A 27,059-nucleotide genomic window follows, 5' to 3' on the forward strand; every position below is an offset into this window, starting at 1 on the left:
TTCGTGTACGAAGGGCAGCAATGATATTGACTAGTGCTGAGTACATGCGATCCTTGACGCTTTCCGCCCGAGAAGAAGACGGGAGGCTTAACATTGGGAGTGCACGGGTGCCATACGATGGGACCACCACCACGCATCTTCCTGTCAAGAAATGGGTCATTCAGCACATCCCGGAAGTTCAAGCACCTATGTGGGGCTGCGCTTTAATGCTGAAAGATACATGGGTGCACCTCTTGGATGTGTGATAGCAGGAACTGTTCGAGCATGCCCAAGTACACATTTGCCTTCGTGATTTATCTGCATAGAAAAATGAGCCTATCAACCTATCGATCGTTAGGTCACACTAAAAATTCTACATCTACATCTACATTTATACTCCGCAAGCCACCCAACGGTGTGTGGCGGAGGGAACTTTACATGCCACTGTCATTACCTTCCTTTCCTGTTCCAGCCGCGTATGGTTCGCGGGAAGAACGACTGTCTGAAAGCCTCCGTGCGCTCTCTAATCTCTCTAATTTTACACTTGGAATCTCCTCGGGAGGTATAAGTAGGAGGAAGCAATATATTCGATACGTCATCCAGAAACGCACCCTCTCGAAACCTGGCGAGCAAGCTACACCGCGATGCAGAGCGCCTCTCTTGCAGAGTCTGCCACTTGAGTTTGTTAAACATCTCCGTAACGCTATAACGGTTTCCAAATAACCCTGTGACGAAACGCACCGATCTTATTTGGATCTTCTCTATCTCCTCCGTCAACCCGACCTGCTACGGTTCCCACACTGGTGAGCAATACTCAAGTATAGGTCGAGCGAGTGTTTTGTAAGCCACCTCCTTTGTTGATGGACTACATTTTCTAAGGACTCTCCCAATGAATCTCAACCTGGTACCCGCCTTACCAACAATTAATTTTATATGATCATTCCATTTCAAATCGTTCCGCACGCATACTCCCAGATATTTTACAGAAGTAACTGCTACCAGTGTTTGTTCCGCTATCATATAATCATACAATAAAGGATTCTTCGTTCTATGTATTCGCAATACATTACATTTGTCTATGTTAAGGGTCAGTTGACACTCCCTGCACCAAGTGCCTATCCGCCGCAGATCTTCCTGCATTTCGCTACAATTTTCTAATGCTGCAACTTCTCTGTATACTACAGCATCATCCGCGGAAAACCGCATGGAACTTCCGACACTATCTAATAGGTCATTTATATATATTGTGAAAAGCAATGGTCCCATAACACTGCCCTATGGCACACAGAGGTTACTTTAACGTCTGTAGACGTCTCTCCATTGATAACAACATGCTGTGTTCTGTTTGCTAAAAACTGTTCAATGCAGCCACACAGCTGGTCTGATATTCCGTAGGCTCTTACTTTGTTTATCAGGCGACAGTGCGGAACTGTATCGAACGGCTTCCGGAAGTCAAGGAAAATAGCATCTACCTGGGAGCCTGTATCTAATATTTTCTGGGTCTCATGAACAAATAAAGCGAGTTGGGTCTCACACGATCGCTGTTTCCGGAATCCATGTTGATTCCTACAGAGTAAATTCTGGGTTTCCAAAAACGACATGATACTCGAGTAAAAAACGTGTTCTAAAATTCTACAACAGATCGACGTCAGAGATATTGGTCTATAGTTTTACGCATCTGCTCGACGGCCCTTCTTGAAGACTGGGACTACCTGTGCTCGTTTCCAATCATTTTGAACCTTCCCTTCCTCTAGAGACTTGCGGTACACGGCTGTTAGAAGGGGGGCAAGTTCTTTAGCGTACTCTGTATAGAATCGAATTGGTATCCTGTCAGGTCCAGTGGACTTTCCTCTGCTGAGTGATTCCAGTTGCTTTTCTATTCCTTGGACACTTATTTCGATGTCAGCCATTTTTTCGTTTGTGCGAGGATTTAGAGAAGGAACTGCAGTGCGGTCTTCCTATGTGAAACAGCTTTACGCGTGTCATCCTCTGTTTCAATGCCATCATCATCCCGGAGTGTCTGGATATGCTGTTTCGAGCCACTTACTGATTTAACGTAAGACCAGAACTTCCTAGGATTTTCTGTCAAGTCGGTACATATAATTTTACTTTAGAATTCACTGAACGCTTCACGCATAGCCCTCCTTACGCTAACTTTGACATCGTTTAGCTTCTGTTTGTCGGAGAGGTTTTGGCTGCGTTTAAACTTGGAGTGAAGCTCCCTTTGCTTTCGCAGTAGTTTCCTAACTTTGTTGTTGTACCACGGTGGGTTTTTCCCGTCCCTCACTGTTTTACTCGGCACGTACCTGTGTAAAACGCATTTTACGATTGCCTTGAACTGTTTCCATAAATTAAGCTTATAACATTAAGCTTATAACTGTCACAAATGTTCTCACGTGTGATGTACGGGTCTTCGGAGCTTCGAATTAGGTGTCCATAAATGTGAAACGTCGCTTCATCTGCAAATGGACACTTTTCCGGGTAGCAATTGTCAGCAAACACTGAGCAGCCAAAACATTACAACCAGCTCCGTGGCGACGTTGGATGTCGCCTGGTGGCGTTGCAGGCACCCTGACGCACGAACAAAAGTATGTAAGCGGAGCAGACACGGACGGGAATCATCCTTGCGAAGATTTTCGTTTTGATCTGTTAGGTAGTCCGAAATCTGCCTCCTATTACTCTTGCTAAACAGATAAACCTTCCTCCCTTTTTTTATATTCCTATTTACTTCCACATTCAGGGATGCTGCAATGGCCTTATGATCACTGATTCCGTGCTCTGCACTTACAGAGTCGAAACGTTTGGGTCTGTTTTTTATCAGTAGGTCCAAGATGTTATCTCCACGAGTCGGTTATCTGTTTAATTGCTCGAGATAATTTCCGGATAGTGCACGCAGTATAATGTCAATCGATGCTCTGTCCCTACCTCCCGTCCTAAACATCTGAGTGTCCCAGTCTACATCTGGTAAATTGAAATTTCAACCTAAGACTATAACATGCTGAGGAAATTTATGTGATATGTATTCCCGATTTTCTCTCAGTTGTGCTGCCACTAATGCTGCTGAGTCGCGATGTCAGTAAAAGTAGCCAATTATTAACCTATCTCGGTTATTGAGTGTAACCTCCACACATAATAATTCACAGGTACTATCCACTTCTACTTCACTACAGTATGAACTACTACTAACAGCGACTAACACGCCACCACCGGTTGCATGCAATCTATCCTTTCTAAACACCGTCTGTACCTTTGTAAAAATTTCGGTAGAATTTATCTCTGGCTTCAGCCAGCTTTCCGTACCTGACGTGAGTGGTTAGGAAGAGTCAGAATGTAGAAATGTAACACGTTACCTTTTACGTTACTTTTTCCAGCTAAACTTCGGCCTGGAACTACCTCGGTACATCTTCGGATTCAGAAACGCCCTGTTAGGATCATAAGAGTTAGTTTAAGAAGTAAATACAGTATACCTACCCGATCAGTTCAACCGGCCGCCTTGACAGTCTCTTCCGAGTGGCGTCTTTTAGATGCGGTACGGAGGGGCTTTGGGTTTGCACGTCGACGTTGTGTGAAGAGGCTCAGAGGATTCCCTCTCAGTCTTCCAATAAGAAAAAAATCTCTGGTATTACCGGGAAATGAACCAGGTTCTCGGCAGAGCAATCAAAGCTGCTGACCTCCAACCTATGGAGGCCGGCTAGGTTTGTATTACCATATGAACTGCTCAGAGATGCTCAGGGAATTTAATTAGGACCCTCAGGATGAAAGCTGAGGTAATTTTAGCGGAAATTGGTTAGTAAATTTAGAGAACCGCTTTTCACGGCAGACGGTGTACGGTTCTCCCACCTCCATCGTATATTTCACGTGGGAGCCATGCGAATGCTTTAAAGACGAACAGGAGCACACATAGTGTTGTTTCCCCTTCGCCTCTTTCGCTTCAGTAGTAAGGATATCCGTGTGTCTTAACTCCCTCCCGTCTTTTAAATGCAAGGAATGCTTGGAAAAGGCTGATTTGCCCAGTTGGTCTGTATGTCTACGCCGCCAACGCACGTTGCATTCATATTTAGCTGTGCGGTTCGTTAGACCAACATATTATTTTTCCTTCTGGCATGGGGTCTCATATACACGTTGCTGTCAGAGGATTAGATGGTCCTTGATAGATCTCAGGAGGGAAGGTGGGTATGTGAACGGGCTGTGAAGCACGTACACATGTGGGATTTTTAAGAATTCTATAAATTTTTAAAGAAGCAGCGTAGCCGGTTGGCATCAGCACACACTATATCTCACCACAAAAAACAAAAACCTGCTCCCGTTTCCAGCAACTGCTCTACTGCAAAATAATTAGAAAGTCTATCAATAACACAGGAAGTAACATTCAAGAGTCTCAGAATCATTAGATATGTCCGAAAAACAGGGAAATGCACAATACAGATGATTATTTATTACAGGATAAGATTTCGCTTGATAGATAGATAGATTGATAGATATTCAGCGATCACAGGGCCAACAGACCACGCGTTGCTTCCACAAACTGCCCACATTCCTTTCTGTTTTGGGCCCGGTTCCTCCAAGTGTCTTCAATTCCCAGGGCTGATAGGTCTTGCACCATGTCGTACATACAGCGCTTTGGTCTTCCAATGTGGCGTTTGGTTTCCCCGCTAGTGCCATCTTCGCCTCTCTTCCATCTGACATACGGGATACATGGCCCATCCATTGCATTCTTTTGCTCTTTATCTTTTGTAAGATAGTTGGTTGTCACATCAGAAGGTAAATTTTCTCGTTTTTCCTCCTCCTCTATTCTCCGTTATCTAAAACTGGTCCCCATATCTTCCTCACTACTCTTCTGTCAAATATTAATAGTTGTTTCCTTTCTCGCTTAGACATGCTCCATGTTTCTGAACCGTACATTAGTGCTGGGCGTATTACTGTGTTGTAGATTTTCATCTTAGTTTTCACTGAGATCGATTTAGAGCAGAGCGTCTCTCTGAGAGAATGCATGCATTTCATTCCCACTGCTATTTTATGTTGTTGTCTGTGGTACAGCAAGATCCCAAGTATTTGAACTGGCGTACTCTCTTGGACCTCTTGCCATCTATGTCAAGAAATTCTTCCTGCTCTTGTCTTCTTCGTAATTGCATGAACTCTGTTTAGCCTCGATTCACTTTACAATTCAATGCAAGAGTCGCTAGAACTCGCGATAATTATTTTCATTACCGATTTCCACTCTCATAGTCACCATCAGATCTATGCAAAAAAAGGATTTTTTCTAAGTATTAAACACTTGTATAAGAACAATATAACCGTTTTTCATACTATTTAACAATTTAACAAAAGAAATATCTTCAATAAAGTATATGTTTTTGTAGCGCTCTTTATTTACGCCACGTGCTTGTGGTTTTATACCTGAGATAAATCGCATGACCAATATGTTGCCTGTCTAACCTACATGATCTCCAATGATATATAGAATGAATTACATTTTGCGGTGTCTATAAATTAGCAACTTGTATGTTTACATCATGTATTCTTTTGGTATCAGTGTTTAATCTGTATGTTAAATCCTTCTGTAAATTTCATGGGCCTGAAGGCGGCTGTGAGAATAGAAACTTGTAGTCAATAGAATTTTTGTGTAAAGGGGACTGATTATAATTATCTGTATTAAAATACACCGATGGGTCGTAGTTTAACATTGTCACCATAAATCTCGAAAAGCTCTTGACGGATCAACTTAAGATTTTTATTTTACGCGGCACTATAATAAAAGATGTAACGAAATAATTTTCGGAGACAAATAGGATACAATTTTATAAATTTTATAAAAATAAATAAGCTATATAATTGCATATATGAAATCTATACTTACAAATGAAGAAGTTGTAATTTAAGGTTTTTACCAAAAATCTCGAAATCTTGTAGATCGATTTAGTATCAAATTTCTCACGATACTGTAGTAAACGTTCGGACGGACACAGGCTACACATTTTTAATGTATATGATAGATCAGTTTGTATATACTGTTTAAATGGGAAAGATTGCTAGAAAAAGTCCATCATTTTACTACATATTTTGTCCCGCCATTCTTATAAAGGTTCAGACGGAAATATGCTGCAAATTTTTTAATATACAGGCTGTTAAAAAAGTGTCGAATAGTTTGAGAGATGGTAGTACTCATCGAAACAAAAAACGAATAAGTTCCATAAACATTTGTCCGGAAACACATACTTTCCGACATAAACACGTTTTTGTACGAAGAGCTGCGCTGATCTTGCTTGCGGATATTAGCACAATCGTTGCGTTGGAGCTCCGTCACATGTGTCGACAGTGTGTTATGGTGTCTTACGCACAGTGCTCTACGCACTATTAGATGATCTGCAGTCAGTTGTGTGGTTCGAGTTTGTGTTGCAGGCTACGTTAGTTTTTGTCTTGTTTGTGTGCCTTATTCTACAGTACTATCAACCCTGGGTACGTATCGTGGTGTTTTACCTTCTTCCAAACGCGGATTGATTTATATGTTTACTGTTATTGCGTTGTTTGTACATAAAAATGGTGTAACACATTTACATTTTATCTATTGCTCCAGCTGTTAGCAATGGAAGCCTACTACTCGACAAGTGAAATGGCGAATATGATACTCTGCTATGGTGTAGCAAACGGTTGTAGCTTGCGAGTTCCTTCCTTCAACGCTGAAAAATACCCCAGCGCAGCCCTCTGATAAACTGTGCAGCAGACTTTTCCAGCGTCTATGGGACACAGGTACCCTCGAACACCTCAAGACTGACGTCGGATGGCCTGACATGGAAGAGCGCATGCTACGTTCGCTGGAAGAAACCTCTGGGATCAGTGTGAGACTATTATCAGGAGCAGAAGGTGTGCCTCATCCTCTTATCTGGGGGAGAACTTCATGAACAACTGTTGCATCCATATCATCTACAGCGGGTTCAGGCCCTAAGGCCACAGGATCATAATGACAGAAGGCGGTTTGTCAGTGGCTGTTGCAGAAGTGTTCCGCAGATCCAAAATTTTATTTGCCTCTGAGGCAAGTCCATAAGAGATGGTGTTGTGAATTTCCATAACCAGCATGGGCAGGCTCATTTAGCGAAGCATTAATACGGCCACACTGCGGCGGCGCGGTTCTTTTCCGTCCCTTTACGACGGACCTGCAACTACCTGTGAACATTGTCTCAGCAGATCATCAGTAGGGAAGCCGAGTGAAACCTACTGTACTTCGACGTGAACCAGGCTGCAATTTAAGTCACTAATCTACGTTTCGGGAGAAAGTTTCACAAGAAATGAAAGGTTGGAAATTTTGTCCTCAATTAATATATTCTGAAACTTAGGTGAACAAGTATCACTGCCAAGCCCGTGCTAGTCTTAACACAGTCACTCACAATCCCTTTCACTCACGTTAACAAGTTTATGGGGTTGCATTTCGCGAAAAGGTAATTGCTACAAAAATACTGATTGTTTTTGATGGAGAATGCTCGCCAAATATTAAGTTAGTCGGTACCTAATGCAGTCACAGTTTTTAGCCACCGACCTGCTCAATACGCCAAGCGGAATATATGTCTTTTCTCGTCAGAAAATTCGCTTAAAAAGTCGGAAATTTCTACACGCCAATCGGAATAATTATGCCGTCACTTTACCACACTTTTGATGTAAGAAACACTGCTAGATCCGGCAACTTATCATTTCCATCGGAACTACTACTACTGCACACGTCCGAACTGTTTCATGGCTAGGCTCTGACTCCTCTCTAGAATACTCAAAGTCTTCTTTACCAGCAAAGAAAGGCGCGTGAAGAATATTGCTTTACCATTGGTCAGTTTACACAACAGCCAATAGCAAAACAACATTCTTCCTCGTCAGTTCGCGCTTTTCATCAATAACCAATCACAAATAGTAAACCTAACGACTGCACTTTTTACCGACGTAATTATCTAATATTCTGAAGTTTTGTTTATCCATAAAGTTATTTACTATTTTTATTTATACCTGAATTAACTTTCCCTTTACCATAAACGTACTTTACAAAACTATTCCACAAAAAACCCCTTTGTCCATATCGATAAATTCTACTACATAACTCGTTCAACAATTGTCTTCATACTAACCTTAAACCACACTCACGCATCATTCATATTGCTAAAACAGATTCATAATATTTTACATACGCAAAAAGAAATAATAACACTTTATGAAAATACTGAAACAGTTTATGAAAAACATTCTAGTGGACTCTAGTGGCCACAATCGAAACTAAAATCACAGGCCCCCTATCCAATACTGTCCTATATCGGCTGATACATAAACTACGTGCGCGTCCAATCTCGCGTCACCATCTGTCACTATCCAGCTCTGAGACACATCTCCCACTTAGCCGCCTCCAGGGCAGGATCGTTATACGGCGCTACGCCTCAACACGTGATACCACAAAATTTAGTTTCTCATCAATGTATTGCCTACTTTGTTGGAGGATGTGCCACTGCAGCGACGAATACAAATGTGGTTCGTGCATGATGGCGCACCAGCAAACTTTTGTCACAACGTGCATGAACATCTGACGCAGACATGTCAGGACCGTTGGATTGGTCGGGAGGGGGGATGTCACCACACCTCGATCTGATATTTCCCTAGACCTGAATGCCCTAGACTTTTTGTTATGGGGACACTTGAAGGAATTTGTCTACTCCACGCCAATCGACGATGTGCGGACACTACACAGGGTCGCGTGTTCAATGCGTGCCAGCAGGTACATCAACAGTCAGGCATACGAGGAACAGTGCGTCATTCCTTACGCCGGAGTGTAGTTGGATGCGTTGTCATGAATGGGCGCCACGTTGAGCACCTCCTGTAAAAAGTGTTTATCGTAGAAAGTATCCATTTCCAGACCCATGTTTATTGGACCCATTTTTCTTGTTTCTTTGAGTACTACTGCCTCTCAGAGTACTCTACTCTTTTTTTCACCTCCCTGTATATGGTAGATAAGTAAACGTATACTATATAAATGGTGAACATCATTAGCAAAAATTTCGATAAGTTATTGACTAATTTACTTCAAATTTTTAAACGATAGTCTAATAAATATTCAGTCGGACATGCGATATAATATATATTTACATCACACACAATATATATATATATATATATATATATATATATATATATATATATATATATATATTACTTCAAACATAATTTTATGTAAAAGTTTGTTTGAAGTAAATCGGGCTGTAACTTTTGCAGACTTTCGGTAACTGTCTCACATATATATAAAGACAAGTCATTTTTTAAGATTGTTACCAAAAGTCTCGAAAAGATGTTGACCAGTTTAGTTCAAATTTTTACAAGATACTCTAATGACAATTCATACAGTCATAGGCTCTACGTTTTTTAAGTGCATGTAATAGATAGACATATATATGTAATATATAAAGAGAAGACGTTGTTACCAACTATCGCAAAAAGTTTGTGGCCGTTTAATTCTAATTTTTACTTAATACTAAACTAAGCAATCGAAGAGACGTATTTTTAATATTTACAGAGTGTGTAATATATAAATGGCAAACATTACTATAAATCTCGAAACTTTCTTGGCGAATTTACTTCATATTTTTACACGATATACTGACAAACAATCGGATCGATATAGGCTATATATTTTTTTGGTATACACAGTATACACTATAAATACATATCTAATATGCAATGGGGAAACATTCATTGAAAAATATCTAGAAAAGTTCTAGACCGATTTACGTCAAAATGTTATATGATACTCCAATGAATATTTGCATCGAGATAGGCTAGATATTTTTTGATATATGAATACGTACTTAATGAACAAAGGAGAAACGTGTTACCCAAATACTCGAAAAGTTCTTGACATGTTTACACTAAACTGTAATAGATATTCGGATGCACTTGGAGTACATATGTCTTAAACAACAATATGCAGGTTTTCTATTGAAACCGACACCGCTAGAGAAATCTTGCGCTGTGCTCTGCCATGGAAATGTGTGGTATTGCTTTGTTTCTCACAGCCAGATAACTTATTTTTCCCATATAAAGGGTGACTCACCAACTCTTGCCATCTAGAAAAACTCTCAACGTATTAAAAGAAGTTGGATAGGGCAACGGGGGTTATAATATGGCGTTGGTTTTTTGTTGATAGGTGGGGCCGCGTCAGAAATATGAAGGTCAACTTTTGTTTTTTTGTTTTAATGGTTTGCCATAGTTTAGTATTTATTCACTGATAGCGGCTATCCAGACGAATCTAATGATGCGTAACGGTAAGGTCAAATAAGTGGCATGAACGTCCATTTACAGAAGGTGTTCGCAGTGATGGCTATCCTTATCACTTGGGCACTTATCGAAGAATATGCATTGACAGCTCTCTCTCACATATGTATTTTACGAATCCTCACAGCAAAAATCTAGAGGCGTCAAGTCTGGCGAACGAGCAGGCCACGACACATCTCCTCCGCGTCCAAACCAACGATTTGGCATTTGTCTCAGCAACTCATTTCTAGCCGGAGGCGAAAACTGTGCCAGGCACCCATCATGTTGATACCTTATTCTGTTCTTTGTCCCTAAATGTATTTCTACCAATAACAGACCTAATGTTTCTTGCAGGAATGTGGTGTACTTCCTACCATTAACATTTCCTTCGATTAAATAGGGGCCTATAAATCTGTCCCCCAGAATCCCAAACATTCACCGACCACGGTTTTTGGTGTGCAACTTGCCGCAGCCAACATGGATTTTCAATTGCCCATTAATGCATGTTACGCAAATTAACATTTCCATGGTTCGTTAATGTAGCCTCGTCAGTAAATAAAATTAAATTAATAAATGTGTCATCCATCTGAATCTGAAGTTGAGCCCAACGGCAGAATTCAGTGCGACGCATACAATTCGTAACAGTTAATTCTTGGTGGAGACTGATGAGGCAAGGATGATATTTATGGAGATGCAGAACACGAACAACACTACTCTGGCTCATGCCAGATTGCCTTGAAATTTGACGCGAACTGACACAAGGATCTCGAACCACAGTGACGAGAGTACCGATTTCCGTTTCCTCGTTAGTAACTTTCCTTTTCCGGACATGTTTTCGATGCGTTAAAGATACAGTTGTTCTCAATTTATCATACACATATATAAATGTGCGACGTTTAGGGTGAGCACGTTGAGGATATCTTTCAGCGTTTAAGTCTTTGGCTCTCACTGAATTTCGTTGGCATTCTCCGTAAATATCGACTTGTTCTTAGAAGGAATACATCATTCACATTCGCTTGATTCGACGATAGTCTTACCGTTTTTATCAGTGTTGTATTGCGAAACCGTCGAACAGTGTTGATATGCCAATGGCACGTTAGATGGGTACGCCTTATTCGGCGAACGTTTAGTGAGAGAGAACTGTCAGAGCATGTGCTTCTCTAAGTGCCAGGAAAGATAGTGATCAGGAATACCACTCAATCCATGATAAGAAGATTGCAGCACTGCATGGACACCAATGGTCATCACTTCGAACACCTTCTGTAAACGGACGTTCATGCCACCTTTTTGACCTTCGTTGACCTTCAATGATCTTACTGTTACACATCATTGAATTTGTCTCGATAGCCGCTATCAGAAAATATGTAACAAACTATAGCATCCCATTTAAAAGAAGAAAGTTGACCTTCATATCTCTGACGCGACCGCACCTAGCAACAAAAAACCAACGTCATATAATGGACCCCGTTGTCCCATGCAACATTTATCTCTCAAACTTTTCAGCTCCTATTACATTTTCGGAGCTATTCTCGGTGGCAATAGTTACTGACTCACCCTGTATATTAAAAAATGTGTAATTTAGTTTTCTTCCACGCAGTCGGTATTCACAGAAAACAGAAATGTTGTACATATGGATAAATGGCTTATGGTTGGCGTAGTAGTAAGGAGTACGAATTTGCAATAATAATAGCGAGGCTCGTGGACAGAAGTAGGAGTAAAGAGGAGATGGACAGAGAGAGAGGGAGGAAATGGACTTAGAGAGGGGAAATGAGGAGATGGGGGTAGGCGGAGTCAGGACGAGATTAGGGTGTATAAGCAATTTCCACATATACATAGCAAGTGTGAAGCACTGACAGGTACGCTAGCCGTATGATAACTTGCAGTATAAGCACAGTTACCTAATGGATTACTGCCTTTTTTAAAAATAAATTTTTTTGCCCGTGTTTCTGAAATTTGCACTATGAAGTGATATCATCACTGACTGCAGAATCACGTGGGCGTATTCTGCCTCTTCAATACGGAGATGTACATGAAGTGTGTAAATGCAACGTGATCTATTTTCGGACGTAACGTTTCGTTTAGTAAGCTCGATGCAGCTTCGCCCCACCAGATTTACAGTTTGCAAATAAACGTTAGTAGTTCATAAAATGTGCCATTAATTCAGAGAAATGCTCACTTAATTATAGATGCGCATTGGTTAGAAGTTGAGAATGACACGATGAAAGCACATAATTCACTTAAGCAGATTTCACAGGCTGAAAAGCAGTACCAACTCTTTGGCGACAGTCTGAATACCAATGAACCAAAATGAAATTAATTAGACGATGCGGCGACAGGAATTTGATATTCAAATTAGGAGCGGCAAAAACAAGATTTTGTAGCATATTATTTCCATTAAAAGCGAGAAAGATGGAACAGGCGTTCATTTTTCAACGTAGAAATGAAGTCATGAACTACAGAATTCAACGTAAAGGTTTACATAAAGTATGTCGCGTAATTTCTTTTACTGATAAAGTATAGCGTAATAGTTTTGATACTTTATTCTAAAGACACAGTATGTTCACTGTACAAATGACGGTAGTTATGAAGCTGTGCGTAATTCATATAAACACTGCTAGGTGTTAGTATTGCATCAAGAAACGTTAAACTAGTATCAAGTGTACTGCTTGCGTAGATATGCAAATGACTGCCATTTCAACTCAACTACACAAAGTGTGTACAGAAACGGCATCTTAATTCTTTATAAAAGAAAAGATTACACAACAGATTTATTATTTGAAACCGCATTTGTTGTTTATGTTTAACAATACCGCGTTATGAGTCGTGTAAGGAGGAAGATCGGGCAGCACGTATTCTAATTCGACAGAGAAAGGATTGTGATATATCGAGACTGCGGTGTGGCTATCCACGTTATTGTGGCTCGCATTCTTCAGTATCCTACAACTATCTTGCGAATGTGGGATCGACGGGTTCAGTGGAGCCGTACTGTACAAGGTGAAAAGTATTTAAACCGACAAACTCTGGGAGGTTGTAGAGGACATCAAAACAAATATTTGACCCCAATGTCATTTTTTCCTATGAGGAGTATTTAAATCAGTAGAGGAAAATTTCTCTGGTGACAAATTAATTAACCAACAAACACTTTTCCATTTGTTTGTGACCAAGAGACGACACATTAACACAACCCACTTTCAATTACAGTAGATCTTCAAAAATGCCTCCATTGACACATAAACAAAGGTTACACTGTCAAATCATGTTCTGTCTGACACGGGCAAAAACCCCAGGAGTATCCTGAACTGTTCCTGCTGCTGCTACTATCCGGACAACCAGATCCTCTTCTGATGCAACAGGAGCTGCGTAAACAAGGTTGCGCATCGCTATCCACACAAAAAAGTCCAGAGGGGACATATCTGGGGATCGAGCAGGCCATGGTTCAGGACCATCTCTGCCAATCCATGTTTCTGGGAACCGTCGGTCGAGGAATCGACGCGCACGACGACGAAATGTGTCGGCGCCCTTGACATGTTGGAACCACATGCGTTGTCTTGTAGGGAGCGGGACGTCTTCCAGCAATTATGGCAATGCTCTGGTGAGAAAATTGTAATAGTGCCTGCCATTTAATGGCCTAGGTAGTAGATACGGCCCAATTAATCAGCCCCAACAACACCGACCCACACATTAACGAAGAACCGCACTTGATGAGCGCTAGTAACTGTGGCATGTGGGTTATCCTCACTTCAAACATGCGAATTGTGCACGCCCAAACGTTGCTTCATTGGTAAGCAACACAGAGGACGGAGATGTAGGATACATTTCACACTTTGCCAAGTACCACAGTGAAAACTGTGCTCTGGTGGATAATCAGGTGGTTCCAGGTTGTGGACACGTTGTAAATGAAATGTATGTAACAATTGCTCTCAAAGGACTGTTCTTACATTCGTCTGATTCGTCCTCATGTTACATGCAAATGCACGAGTGCTGACTGAAGGCTCCCACTCCACATGCTGCAAGACAGCTTCCTCAAATTGCAGCGTTCTTACCGTGCGTCGGCGTCCCTGGCTAGGTAATCTGTTAAATGACACGGTCTCACTCAGACGTTGGTACACCGCAGTAAAGGTCGTATGATGCGGGATACGGCGATTAGGATATTGTTGTTGATAAACCCGCTGTACTGCTCGTCCATTGTGGTGCGCTATGTAGTACGCGCCAACCATATCAGTTTACTCACTCCAGGTGTATCACTTCATGAGTAAACAGAGGCAATGCACTACTACATTGGTGGACAGTAGTTGCCTACAACTGAAGAGCGTAATACGCCCTCTAACAACTCAAGATCGTAATACGGCCTCTAACAACTGAAGAGCGTCCGGCCTCCACAGGTTTAAATAATCCTCATAGGAAAAAAATGACATTAAGGAAAAATATTTGTTTTGATGTCCCCTACAACCTCTCAGAGTTTGTAGGTTTAAATACTTTTCACCCTGTATGACATGCGGTAACTCAACGGCCCCATGGATCGGCCGAAATAACGTTGGCTCAGGAAATGGGCTTGTTTGCATCAGAACAAACACCCACTCAGACAACGTGATGACTAAGGACTCCTTTATCTGGTGGCAAGAGCCGGCCACCGCCCTCCCCCTCCCCCCCCCCCCCACCTCGCCCCCCTTTCGCACTCAGGGAGTACCGGGCGTGAGTCGTGCTTCGGTAGCTCAGATGGTAGAGCACTTGCCCGCGAAAGGCAAAGGTCCCGAGTTCGAGTCTCGATCGGGCACACAGTTTTAATCTGCCAGGAAGTTTCATATCAGCGCACACTCCGCTGCAGAGTGAAAATCTCATTCTGAAAACATCCCCCAGGCTGTGGCTAAGCCATGTCTCCGCAATATCCTTTCTTTCAGGAGTGCTAGTTCTGCAAGGTTCGCTGGAGAGCTTCTGCAAAGTTTGGAAGGTAGGAGACGGATACTGGCAGAAGTAAGGCTGTGAGTACCGGGCGTGAGTCGTGCTTCGGTAGCTCAGATGGTAGAGCACTCTCGAGCTAATCGACTGTTTCGCGGGAACCACGGTAGCCGCTGCTCGTGGTCCGTAGAGACAGCTGAAGGTTTCATTTGCACAACTTGCCGTGGCAATTTTACCCTCTGTCCTAAACTTCTGGCGTAGAAACGCTTCTGTATACTATATTCAGGGTAAGATCATCCTGAAAGAGAGAGAGAGAGAGAGAGAGAGAGAGAGAGAGAGAGAGAGTATTATCCAGTTTTGTGGCCACTCGCCAGCCACTGCGATTGATAAACTTGGGCATATAGTATGGGCATCAAATAATGACACACCTGTGTTTGTCGTACAAGCTGAGTTCAACTCGGTGGCTCTCCGTATTAGAGCCATCGTTGCTGCGATGGGTGGCAGCCCTGTGCACTGAATGTCGGGTCCTGCATACCCCCAAATCAGCTACAAATTTAATCATGTTTACTTTCTACTATACTGTTTACGCACAAAGATTTCTTTACATGCTATCCTTTCTGGTGTACAAAGTAAATGGTAAGCAGTACACATCATGCATATCATTTGTGCAAACTCTCAGTCACAAGACAAATATACCAGATTACAGTTCTCGTAATAGCTTCGATTACCTGTAATTAACAGCTCGCAACTCATTTACGGGTTACGCAGGTTTCACAGAGACTGAAACATTAAATCGCCATTGTAACAATATCTGCAAAGAGATCATGAGAGCAATAAATTAGCTTCACTTCAGTAACAAGTATAATGTAAACGATCTACTAACAGGAACGGTTTATTAATAATTTCATTACGAAAAATTATCCGCACTACTCGAGAACATTACGAAAAATTATCCGCACTACTCGAGAACATTACTTTTGCAGAAAGATAACGGTAATAGTTAGGCACGATATTGTGTTACCCAGTCTTCTACATGTTTCACTCATACGTGTAACAAGCTATGGATTGGTCGAGTGGATCGACTTGCTTGACGTCTCCTTTCACTTCAGTACTTTGGATTTAGGGTTTATCGAATTTAAAGACAATGATATTTGTCACACCCATCAACAAATGGTTCAAATGGCTCTGAGCACTATGGGACTCAACATCTTAGCTCATAAGTCCCCTAGAACTTAGAACTACTTAAACCTAACTAACCTAAGGACATCACACACAGCAATGCCCCAGGCAGGATTCGAACCTGCGACCGTAGCAGCCCTGCGGTTCCGGACTGCAGCTCCGGAACCGCACGACACCCGTCAACAATTTGCACACATTAACGGGACTGTGTGGCCCATATTAATGAGCAAATTCAGTGGTGGGCAGGTGTACTCGTACGTGTCTGTGGTTCTGCGATAGGCATAACCGCACAGAACACTCTCTATAGTTTGAAATGACCAGTGGATATCACACGACAGACCGTTGCTTCTCTCCACAGGTTTTATAACAAATTTGTATTTACACGACTATTTTCGTTTAATTAATACTATTTCGTATAAAATATTGCAATAATATTTTGAAAACCACCATGAACTAAGAAATTTCCTTCTTGAATAGTTACAGAAATGATCGGTTGACAGGACACATTCTGAGTGAAGGAATAGTCAGTTTGATAATGCAGGGGAAGAGTAGGGTTTAGAAACTGTAAAGGGAGACCGGGAGTTTGATTACGGTAAGCAGACTGAAATGGGCATAGATTGCAGCAGTTATGCAGAGATGAAGAGACTTAAACGGCAAACGGTAACACGGAGAGGTGCACCAAAGTAACCTTCGGACAGAGCACAATACGACAGTACGACTAAGAGTGACTGTGGCTTTAAGTGGATTCTCGTTGTCTACTATGGAGATGCGTTGCTCTTTCTTGTCTTCTATATAGTAACTGGAGAAAACACGGTAGGTGCAGCTAAATCTAAATTATACAGGGTGAGCGAATTTTGCTCACTCGGGCTTCGCAGGGCGACTTTTCACACGCGAGTGATAAAAAAAAAATGTCTCTTACAAAAATTCGTCTGGCAAAGACATCCGGCAGATAAAGGACATGAAAGAGTGGCAGTCTGGCAACACTGTAACCACATGTATGGTAACTATCTCTCTCAGCAGATCATACTTGCGCTGTACAGTTGGTGCAGTGGATAGAGTTTTGGGTTAGCATGCAGGAAGTCGATGGTTCGATCGTGGTTTGAGGCACACATTTTTTACTTGGTTAATGTTGTTCGGATGGTACGGTATCTGTCATCTTAATCGTCAACTGCGATTGCAGCGAATCCTCAAGAAAACATTTGCACTTACATACTACAATCGTAGAAATGGAAGATTGTTCAGCTTTGAAAGAAACCCTTTCCACGTAGTGGGTGTGAATTTATTCGCACCATTTCATCTACTAGATGCGGAACCTGATTTCTTTGTACCCTCCGCCAATGGTCCCTTAGATGAGTTCCAAATATTATTCTTGCCTCCTTCAGGTCCATTACATTTCGTTAGGGTCTTACGTTACCAGTAGGACTAGCTTTGCTAATAATGTCCAATCACGGTTACTATTTGGATGTGCAATCACAATGGTCCCACAAATTATACCTTTCAATATTGAGGCTACTAACCGCAAGCTGTTTAGTATGTATCTCAATGGATTATTATTATTATTTTATTTATTCGTATTCTATTGATAGGATTGTGGAAACATCACGTCTATTACCGTTAGTAGGGAAACAGTGTACTTCGAACCCGAACATTTCACAATTAGCGGTGTCGGGATGAATCATGTAGAACCATCTCAATCAGAGAGGTAATGTGCGTTAGGTGTAACAGGGTGCAGGACTGACGGCGTGTTTGTACTGTATGTACTGTCCATTAGACAGGGACTAGTTGCGAGACGAGCAACGCGCCCGTTACAGACTTCAATGTACATCCGTACGTGTATCGAATTTTCTCGTTGTAAACCACTAAACCAGTGTGGCACATATATGGCGTACACAAACGATAAATACACTCCTGGAAATTGAAATAAGAACACCGTGAATTCATTGTCCCAGGAAGGGGAAACTTTATTGACACATTCCTGGGGTCAGATACATCACATGGTCACACTGACAGAACCACAGGCACATAGACACAGGCAACAGAGCATGCACAATGTCGGCACTAGTACAGTGTATATCCACCTTTCGCAGCAATGCAGGCTGCTATTCTCCTATGGAGACGATCGTAGAGATGCTGGATGTAGTCCTGTGGAACGGCTTGCCATGCCATTTCCACCTGGCGCCTCAGTTGGACCAGCGTTCGTGCTGGACGTGCAGACCGCGTGAGACGACGCTTCATCCAGTCCCAAACATGCTCAATGGGGGACAGATCCGGAGATCTTGCTGGCCAGGGTAGTTGACTTACACCTTCTAGAGCACGTTGGGTGGCACGGGATACATGCGGACGTGCATTGTCCTGTTGGAACAGCAAGTTCCCTTGCTGGTCTAGGAATTGTAGAGCAATGGGTTCGATGCCGGTTTGGATGTACCGTGCACTATTCAGTGTCCCCTCGACGATCACCAGAGGTGTAAGGCCAGTGTAGGAGATCGCTCCCCACACCATGATGCCGGGTGTTGGCCCTGTGTGCCTCGGTCGTATGCAGTCCTGATTGTGGCGCTCACCTGCACGCCGCCAAACACGCATACGACCATCATTGGCACCAAGGCAGAAGCGACTCTCAAGGCTGAAGACGACACGTCTCCATTCGTCCCTTCATTCACGCCTGTCGCGACACCACTGGAGGCGGACTGCACGATGTTGGGGCGTGAGCGGAAGACGGGCTAACGGTGTGCGGGACCTTAGCCCAGCTTCATGGAGACGGTTGCGAATGGTCCTCGCCGATACCCCAGGAGCAACAGTGTCCCTAATTTGCTGGGAGGTGGCGGTGCGGTCCCCTACGGCACTGCGTAGTATCCTACGGTCTTGGCGTGCATCCGTGCGTCGCTGCGGTCCGGTCCAAGGTCGACGGGCACGTGCACCTTCCGCCGACCACTGGCGACAACATCGATGTACGGTGGAGACCTCACGCCCGACGTGTTGAGCAATTCGGCGGTACGTCCACCCGGCCTCCCGCTTGCCCACTATACGCCCTCGCTCAAAGTCCGTCAATTGCACATACGGTTCACGTCCACGCTGTCTCGGCATGCTACCAGTGTTAAAGACTGCGATGGAGCTCCGTATGCCACGGCAAACTGGCTGACACTGACGGCGGCGGTGCACAAATGCTGCGCAGCTAGCGCCATTCGACGGCCAACACCGCGGTTCCTGGTGTGTCCGCTGTGCCGTGCGTGTGATCATTGCTTGTACAGCCCTCTCGCAGTGTCCGGAGCAAGTATGGTGGGTCTGACACGCCGGTGCCAATGTGTTCTTTTTTCCATTTCCAGGAGTGTATGTGGATATGCTTCTTGTCCTTGCTGCATCTGATAACGGGGCTGGTATTGCCACTTGAGTATACGCTGCTAGATACCCTCGTCGACGCCATTCAGATAAAAATATGTTTCGTCATCTGGAGTTGCGCCTTCGAGGATCAGGTTCTCTCCTTCCACCGTTGCGTGACAGATGTCCACGGACTCGCCGTACGCCAGCTACTAGCAACCTATTCTGGAGGTCATACACCAAGAATCTCATCGAAGTACGCTTATCGTAGCAAGGCAGCTGCGTGTCTCACAACGCATGGTTGTTAACGCGCTGCACGAGCATGGGATGCATCCCTATCGTTATGCTTTCACGCACCACCTGCATCCCGCAGAATGCCATCAGCGGATGCAATTCTGTGAATGGTTCCAACAACAACAGGAAGTCAACGATGAATTCGTGAATACCGTAACATGAATCAGCATTCTCTCGTTTGGGGTCTTCAACACGCACAATGCACATCATTTATGTGCCGTTCACCCGCACGTCACCCGCGAGCGTGGATATCAAGTTCGATTTGGTATCAACGTCTGAGCCGGAACATTGGGCAACAGGTGTTTAGGACCCTACATGTTCTCTGACCGGTTGACTGCATGGAGGTATCATGCATTCTTCTCAAACTATCTGCCTAAGGTGCTGGAAGATGTTCCACTACAAGTTTGACAGAGGATATGGCTCCAACATGATGGCGCACCTCCACACTCTGGAATTAATGATACCACAGTATTTGGACTGAACGTTTCCAGGGAAATGGCTCGGTCGTGGAGGTCCAGTTATATGGCCACTGCGTTCACCTGACATATATCCCCTGGGTTTCTTCCTGTGGAGAAACGTGAAGGAGCACGTGTACTCTACTCCGCCGATGAATGTGGAAGAACAGGTAGCGCGTGCTCATACTGCTCTTGTTATCGTGGACGCAGCTTTGCTGCGGAGGGTCCAGAGTTGTACGATGCGGCGGGTTGCGCAGCGTTTGGACGTGCAGAGAGGTCGCTTTGTGCATCTGTTCTGTGGACAACGTTTTCTGTTGTGAACGTCATGCGGTCGTTAATATGGACATTGTTAATGTCACTGGTTGCTAGTGTGCGACATCTGAGCGCACATATTACATATATTATAAATGAGAAGTAGTTGTGTTATTGTGCAGTGCTAGCATCTATAGCATTTCGAAACTGGTTCAGCGTAACAAAATGTTGTAAATTTAGGAAACATGTGACCTAAGAAACGGTGTGTATTACAGTATGAAATGTAGGAATGGAATTAGTAAAAAAAAAAAAAAAAAAAAAAAAAAAAAAAAAAAAAAAAAAAAAAACGCACCCCGGACGCAGGGTCGAACGCTCGACCTCCTGCATTCTAACCCAAAACTGTATCCACTGCAGCAGTCCTACAGCCCTGCGAGGCTGTGTTGGCAGGGGTAGTTACCATACATATTGTTACAGTGTTGCCAGATTGCCACTCTTCAAGGCCGTTTTTCTGCCGGATGCATTCGCCGGACGAAATATTGTAACAGACATTTTTTTATCGCTGGCATGTGAGCAGTCGCGCTGCGAAGCCCGAGTGCGCGAATTCCTCTTCACGCTGTGTACCCAACTTCAACTGGTAAAGATTGACAAATAGAGTTTATTGCTGATAATGTCACTCAAACATTCAAAGGCTGGCGAAAAGCTGTTCGTTAGGAAAGACTCTACGTAAGATAAACTAAGTACAAATAATTGGAAAACACAGCAAAAAGGTTAATAGTAGTCAAACTTCAAACTATATCAAATAACCTGAAGTCTAATCGACACATTATGTATTAAACCTACGTGCCCATCTGTAACGAAAAATAATCAAATGCCCACTGCCAAACTGAATTAGAATCAGAATCAGTGCAGAAAACGTGAAGTCCAAATCGACTTCAGGGAGGACAAAAATACAAATTCTTCTAATGAAGTAACCGGCAGAAATAAGAGTTCAAAGCACCGCAGAAGATTTACAAGTCGCCCGCATCTCGTGATCGTGCGGTAGCGTTCTCGCTTCCTGCGCCCGGGTTCCCGGGTTCGATTCCCGGCGGGGTCAGGGATTTTCTCTGCCTCGTGACGGCTGGGTGTTGTGTGATGTCCTTAGGTTAGTTAGGTTTAAGTAGTTCTAAGTTGTAGGGGACTGATGACCATAGATGTTAAGTCCCATAGTGCTCAGAGCCATTTGAACCATTTACAAGTCACCATCGAACCGACGTGATATATTTCAAAGAATCCATACCGATAAGGCGCAAATATTTTAAAACCGAAAAGCGTGCGGCTGGATCACTGTTCAGACAAGAACAGGTCTCAACTCTCCAATCCATCCCAGACAGTGCAAACGAACATGATGGCTGCTGCACATTTAATACCTCGGCTTTCCCGTCCACCGAGAAACCGTTCATTTACGCCACTTAACGACTTCATTATGCAATCAGCGTCACTTATAACTTTTTACGTATAAATGTTATTAATATTCTGAATGCGGCAATGCTGCAAATCTAAACAAAACTGATGTATCACACTTTGCTCTGTGTGTAGCAGTTGGACCAAAAACTAATACTAAACAACTGCCAAGTGTAGCTGAAGTACTCAGGACAATTCATGATTTCAATAAAAACGAATATGGCATCACCCACAGGCATTTTCCTGCTCTTTCGACTGCTGTTATCAGAACCGATGAAGCTGTATTAGTTTCTCAGTTACGAGCAAAACTACCCGCATTAGTTAACAGTTAATTATAAATGAAAATAAAATATATAATTTACAGACCAGATGTAGTAACTGATATGTAATCACGTCTGCTGCCACACACTGCCTTGCTAACCGTGTAGGTGCTTTGGATTAAATGATAAGTTGATCTGAAGTGTTCAGTTAAAGTATTTATTATGGATTAATTAAGTACTTCACGATACACGTGAATACCTCAGTTTGATAGCTTGATCTCTTTTATGAAACAAATATTTCGAAAGTAATTAATTATTTATTACGTTTCATTTAAATAGCTCTTCTCGACACTGTAACTTCCGTCACACCTTAATAGCTGAGGATACACCAACATCAGCAGAATGGCCTCCACCTCCTCTTTAACAAGACGTATCGTGCTTCTATATACCAGCACTGATAAGCCAAAACATTATGACCACTGCCCACCGCGAATTTGGATGCCGCCTGTTGACGTTCTGGGCACGTGTCGCGCTATGAAAAGTATATAAACGCAGTAGAGACAGATGGAGGATGACACTAGCGAAGGTATTGGCTGCAAATGGGGAAATCCACTGAGATAAGTGACTTTGACAAAGGGCATATTTTATTATTATGCAAAGCCTGTGAACGAGTATCTCTAAAACGGCGAAGCTGGTCGAATGTCCACGTGCTACTGTCGTGAGCATTTACAGAAAGAGGTAGACGGACAGTCAAACTACCACAAGGCGCAAGTCCACGACTCTTCACAGAACGTGGGGTTCGGAGGACTGTCTGCTCTGTAAAGTAGGACAGATGGTGATCTGGTTCAAATGGTTCTGAGCACTATGGGACTCAACTGCTGTGGTCATAAGTCCCCTAGAACTTAGAACTACTTAAACCTAACTAACCTAAGGACATCACACACATCCATGCCCGAGGCAGGATTCGAACCTGCGACCGTAGCGATCGCGCTCTTCCAGACTGTAGTGCCTAGAACCGCTCGGCCACCCCAGTCAGCGCGGGATCATTACTATGATTATAAATGAAGAATAAAGTTCTAGTTCATACATATATTTAGTAAAGTATCTCACTCACAACAATTTGAAAGTCTCTGGTCTAAACAGTACTATTATCAGTTCAGAGGCGATCTCTACGATAGGTTCCTGCCAAATTGTCTTTCGCCCTGACTACTAGAAACCTGTTAAATGTTCGAATTAAATGGTCGCCACGGAAGTAGAAATTATAGTCACCACTTGCCAGGCGGATTTCTAATTATTCACGGACGGCACACTAAGAGTAACTTTCGAAAAAATCTAAGCGAGTTCACTGTCAGTTATTACAGTGTCTCTGATGTGATCCGAGACAGAGCGCAATCCGGCGTTTAACATATACCGATCTTACAGTGGCTGAGTGTGAAGTGATCCTTCCTCCTGCCTCTCGGGCTTTATATATGTGCTGCAGCGGACGGCCAAGGGAACATTTGCTGTCATGTGTCTTATGCACACGGCAGCAGTCCCTGAACGAACGCTTCCTCTGACACATCTTTAATAACAAAGTTATTAACTAATTTAGAATCATCTTAATTTTTACATGCATTTAGGTAAGTTGGTTGAAATCACAGAAAAAGTTTCAGCTCGCTTGAATAAAAACTTTGCCTTCCAGAATTTGTAGAGTGGAACTGACGGTAGATCGTTACCTCTGAACTATAACATTGAAAGACCTTGCAAAGGTTATTAATACTAGGATTCTGAAATTGATTATAGGTCTATTATTTGGTAGGTTTTCATAATGTGCTGTAACCAAAATTTGTTGTCCTTAAAGTTACAGGTATTTAATCTACTACAAATGGGTATGTTTTAGTTACGAATTTGCTTTTCATTAAATTACTCGAAAATTGTTAGAGGGAGCTTAACGTGGTCTCAGCTATTTTTAGGTTGGGCTGAAGCATCATCCAAATTTTTACATTTCTAATATTTAGCACCTTCAACTTTTCTTAAAAACGTGGATTGTGACTATAATTTTTATTCTGTTATGTTGAAACTTGTACCATTTAGTTTTGAAATTCATTGGCATATTATCACCAAATTCTGGATTTCTAGCTTTATTATTTAGTGCCACTTATTTTTTCCTTAAAACCGTATTTTTATGAAAACTATTGATTTAATTACTTTAAGCCTTGAATTTTAAAACGTTATTACATTAAAGCATTTGTTGAGGAAGTTTGAAAAATAAATTGCTTAATTTTATATTTAATTGGGGCGCAATACTTTTGCGCTAGGCGCAGACTCGTTAAAGTGACTAGCAGTGAACTAGGGTGAGTCCCGGCACACGCGCTTGCCTGTGTATCTCACACACGATACAGCGCTTGTTTCGCTTCAATGGGAGCAGTATTACGCCATGGAAGACATTCTCCTGCTCATCTATGGGACCTGTAGTAGTAATCAAAGACATGCTGACAGCTGCGAACCAACTGCATCCCTTCGTGTTTGATGTTTCCAGATGGCAGAAATCACAGATCCACTCACATAACAGACGATATTCCATAAGCACCAAATTTCAGTACCAGACGCTTGGGTGGTACCGTGTCAAAAGCCTTCCGGAAATCCAGAAATACGGAATCGATCTGAAATCCGTTGCCAATAGCACTCAGCGCTTCATGCGAATAAAGAGCTAGTTGTGTTTCAGAGGAACGATGTTTTCTAAACCCATGTTGGCTGTGTGTCAATAGACAGTTTTCTTCGAGGTTTTTCATAATGTTCGAACACAATATATGCTCCAAAATCCTGCTTCATATCGACGTTAACGATATGCGCCTGTAATTTAGTGGATTACTCCTACCTTTCTGTAATATTGGTGTGAGCCGTGCAACTTTCCAGTCTTTGGGTACGGATCTTTCGTCGAGCGAACGGTTGTATGTGATTGTTAAGTATGGAAAATGCATAAGCACACTCCGAAAGGAACCTAATTGGTATACAGTCTGGACCAGAAGACTTGCTTTTATTAACTGATTTAAGTTGCTTTATTACTCCTAGGATATTTACTTCCTCGTCTTTTGTGAAGGCATTTCGGAAGGCTGTGGTTAGTAACTCTGCTTTGGCAGCACAGTCTTCGATAGCATCTCCATTGCTATCGTGCAGAGAAGGCATTCATTGTTTCTTGCCGCTAACATACTTCACATACGACCAGAATCTTTGGATTTTCTGCCAGGTTTAGAGACAAAGTGAAAGGATCCAATTATTATTTTATTCCGGTTGTCAACAATGACTTCTGCCCATAATAACTCACAGGAAAGTATCTTTTGTATGCCGCCTGGAAGGCGGCGCGTGGGTCTGCTCCTGTACACTGAATGGGTAGGCCGAATGTAGGAAATGATCAGGAGCAGGTGAGGTAAGATTCTCGGTACAGCTTCGTAACTGTAAAGTACATTTAATTATTAGTCAATGACATACGTAACTTTACAACTGAAGAGCCCGTAGATGCAAAACCGTATTCCAGTCGTAAGTAGTACATAGTCTCTATATCAAATCAACACCCTGTCAGGTTGAAGTGATGTTTCCACGCCGTCTGCTCTTGATGAGAGCGGAGCTTGTAGAGCTCTCCCGCTCCGGCTAGAGTGCGCTGTCGTCGGTGTCTGTCGTACGAGGGTCAGTCAAAAAGTAATGCCTCCTATTTTTTTTTCTACGTTTAATTGTCAGGAAATTTAAATGCAATTACATAGGTTGAAAACCACAACATTGAGGATCATTTTGTCATTTTTCAATGTAATCTCCGCCCATCTCTACAGTTTTGGTCCATCTTTGAACAAGGGCATGTATCCCAGCACGGTAAAAATCACAGCTCTGCTTCCTAAGCCATTGACGGACGGATGTTTTGACGGCCTCCTCATCTTCAAAATCAATCCCACGATGAGCTTCTTTTAGTGGCCCGAACAGATGGAAGTCTGATGGTGCCAGGTCAGGGCTGTATGGGGGATGAGGCAAAACTTCCCATCCAATTTTGACAATCTCGTCAGAGGTGTGACGACTGGTGTGTGGTCTTGCATTGTCATGCAAAAGAAGAACATCTGCCATTGATTTTGTTGGGCGAACTCGCTGAAGACGTGCTTTAAGTTTTTTGAGGGTTGTGACGTATTGAACAGAATTTATTGTGCATCCCTGCTCCAAAAAATCAACCAGAATCACACCCTCTGTATCCCAGAAAACTGTTGCCATAACTTTCCCTGCCGATCGCACAGTTTTGAATTTTTTCTTCCTCGGCGAGCTTGTGTGACGCCACTCCATTGACTGCCTCTTTGATTCGGGTTCAAAAAAATGCACCCATGTTTCTTCCCCGGTCACAATTTTTTTCAGAAACTCATCTCCCTCCAAACGGAAGCGCTGCAAGTGTTGGGAGGCTATTGTTTTCCTTGCCTCTTTATTCTGATCGGTTAACATTCTTGGAACCCACCGTGCACAAACTTTTGAGTACCCCAATTGTTTAATAATCGTGATCACACTGCCTTTACTAAGAGAAATAATGCGACACACTTCATCTGCAGTCACCCGACGGTCACCACGAATGATGTCATTAACTTGCTGAATGTTGTGTGGAGTCACTGCACTCACCGGCCTGCCGCTCCGCTTTTCGTCAGTCAACGGTGTTTGCCCTTCAGCTTCCTTACAACGACGAACCCATCGTCTAACAGTGCTGACATCCATTGTC

At 42.9% G+C, this 27,059-nt stretch overlaps 1 protein-coding gene across 1 annotated transcript in view; it reads right to left on the reverse strand.

Moving 5' to 3' along the window:
• LOC126297279 (WAS/WASL-interacting protein family member 3-like) overlaps window positions 1-27,059 on the reverse strand; it is a 193,699-nt gene that overhangs the window by 115,789 nt on the left and 50,851 nt on the right. The gene's annotated exons all lie outside the window — the stretch shown is intronic.

The sequence above is a fragment of the Schistocerca gregaria genome, chromosome 1 (genome assembly GCF_023897955.1).
Source record: "Schistocerca gregaria isolate iqSchGreg1 chromosome 1, iqSchGreg1.2, whole genome shotgun sequence".
Lineage (NCBI taxonomy): Eukaryota > Metazoa > Arthropoda > Insecta > Orthoptera > Acrididae > Schistocerca > Schistocerca gregaria.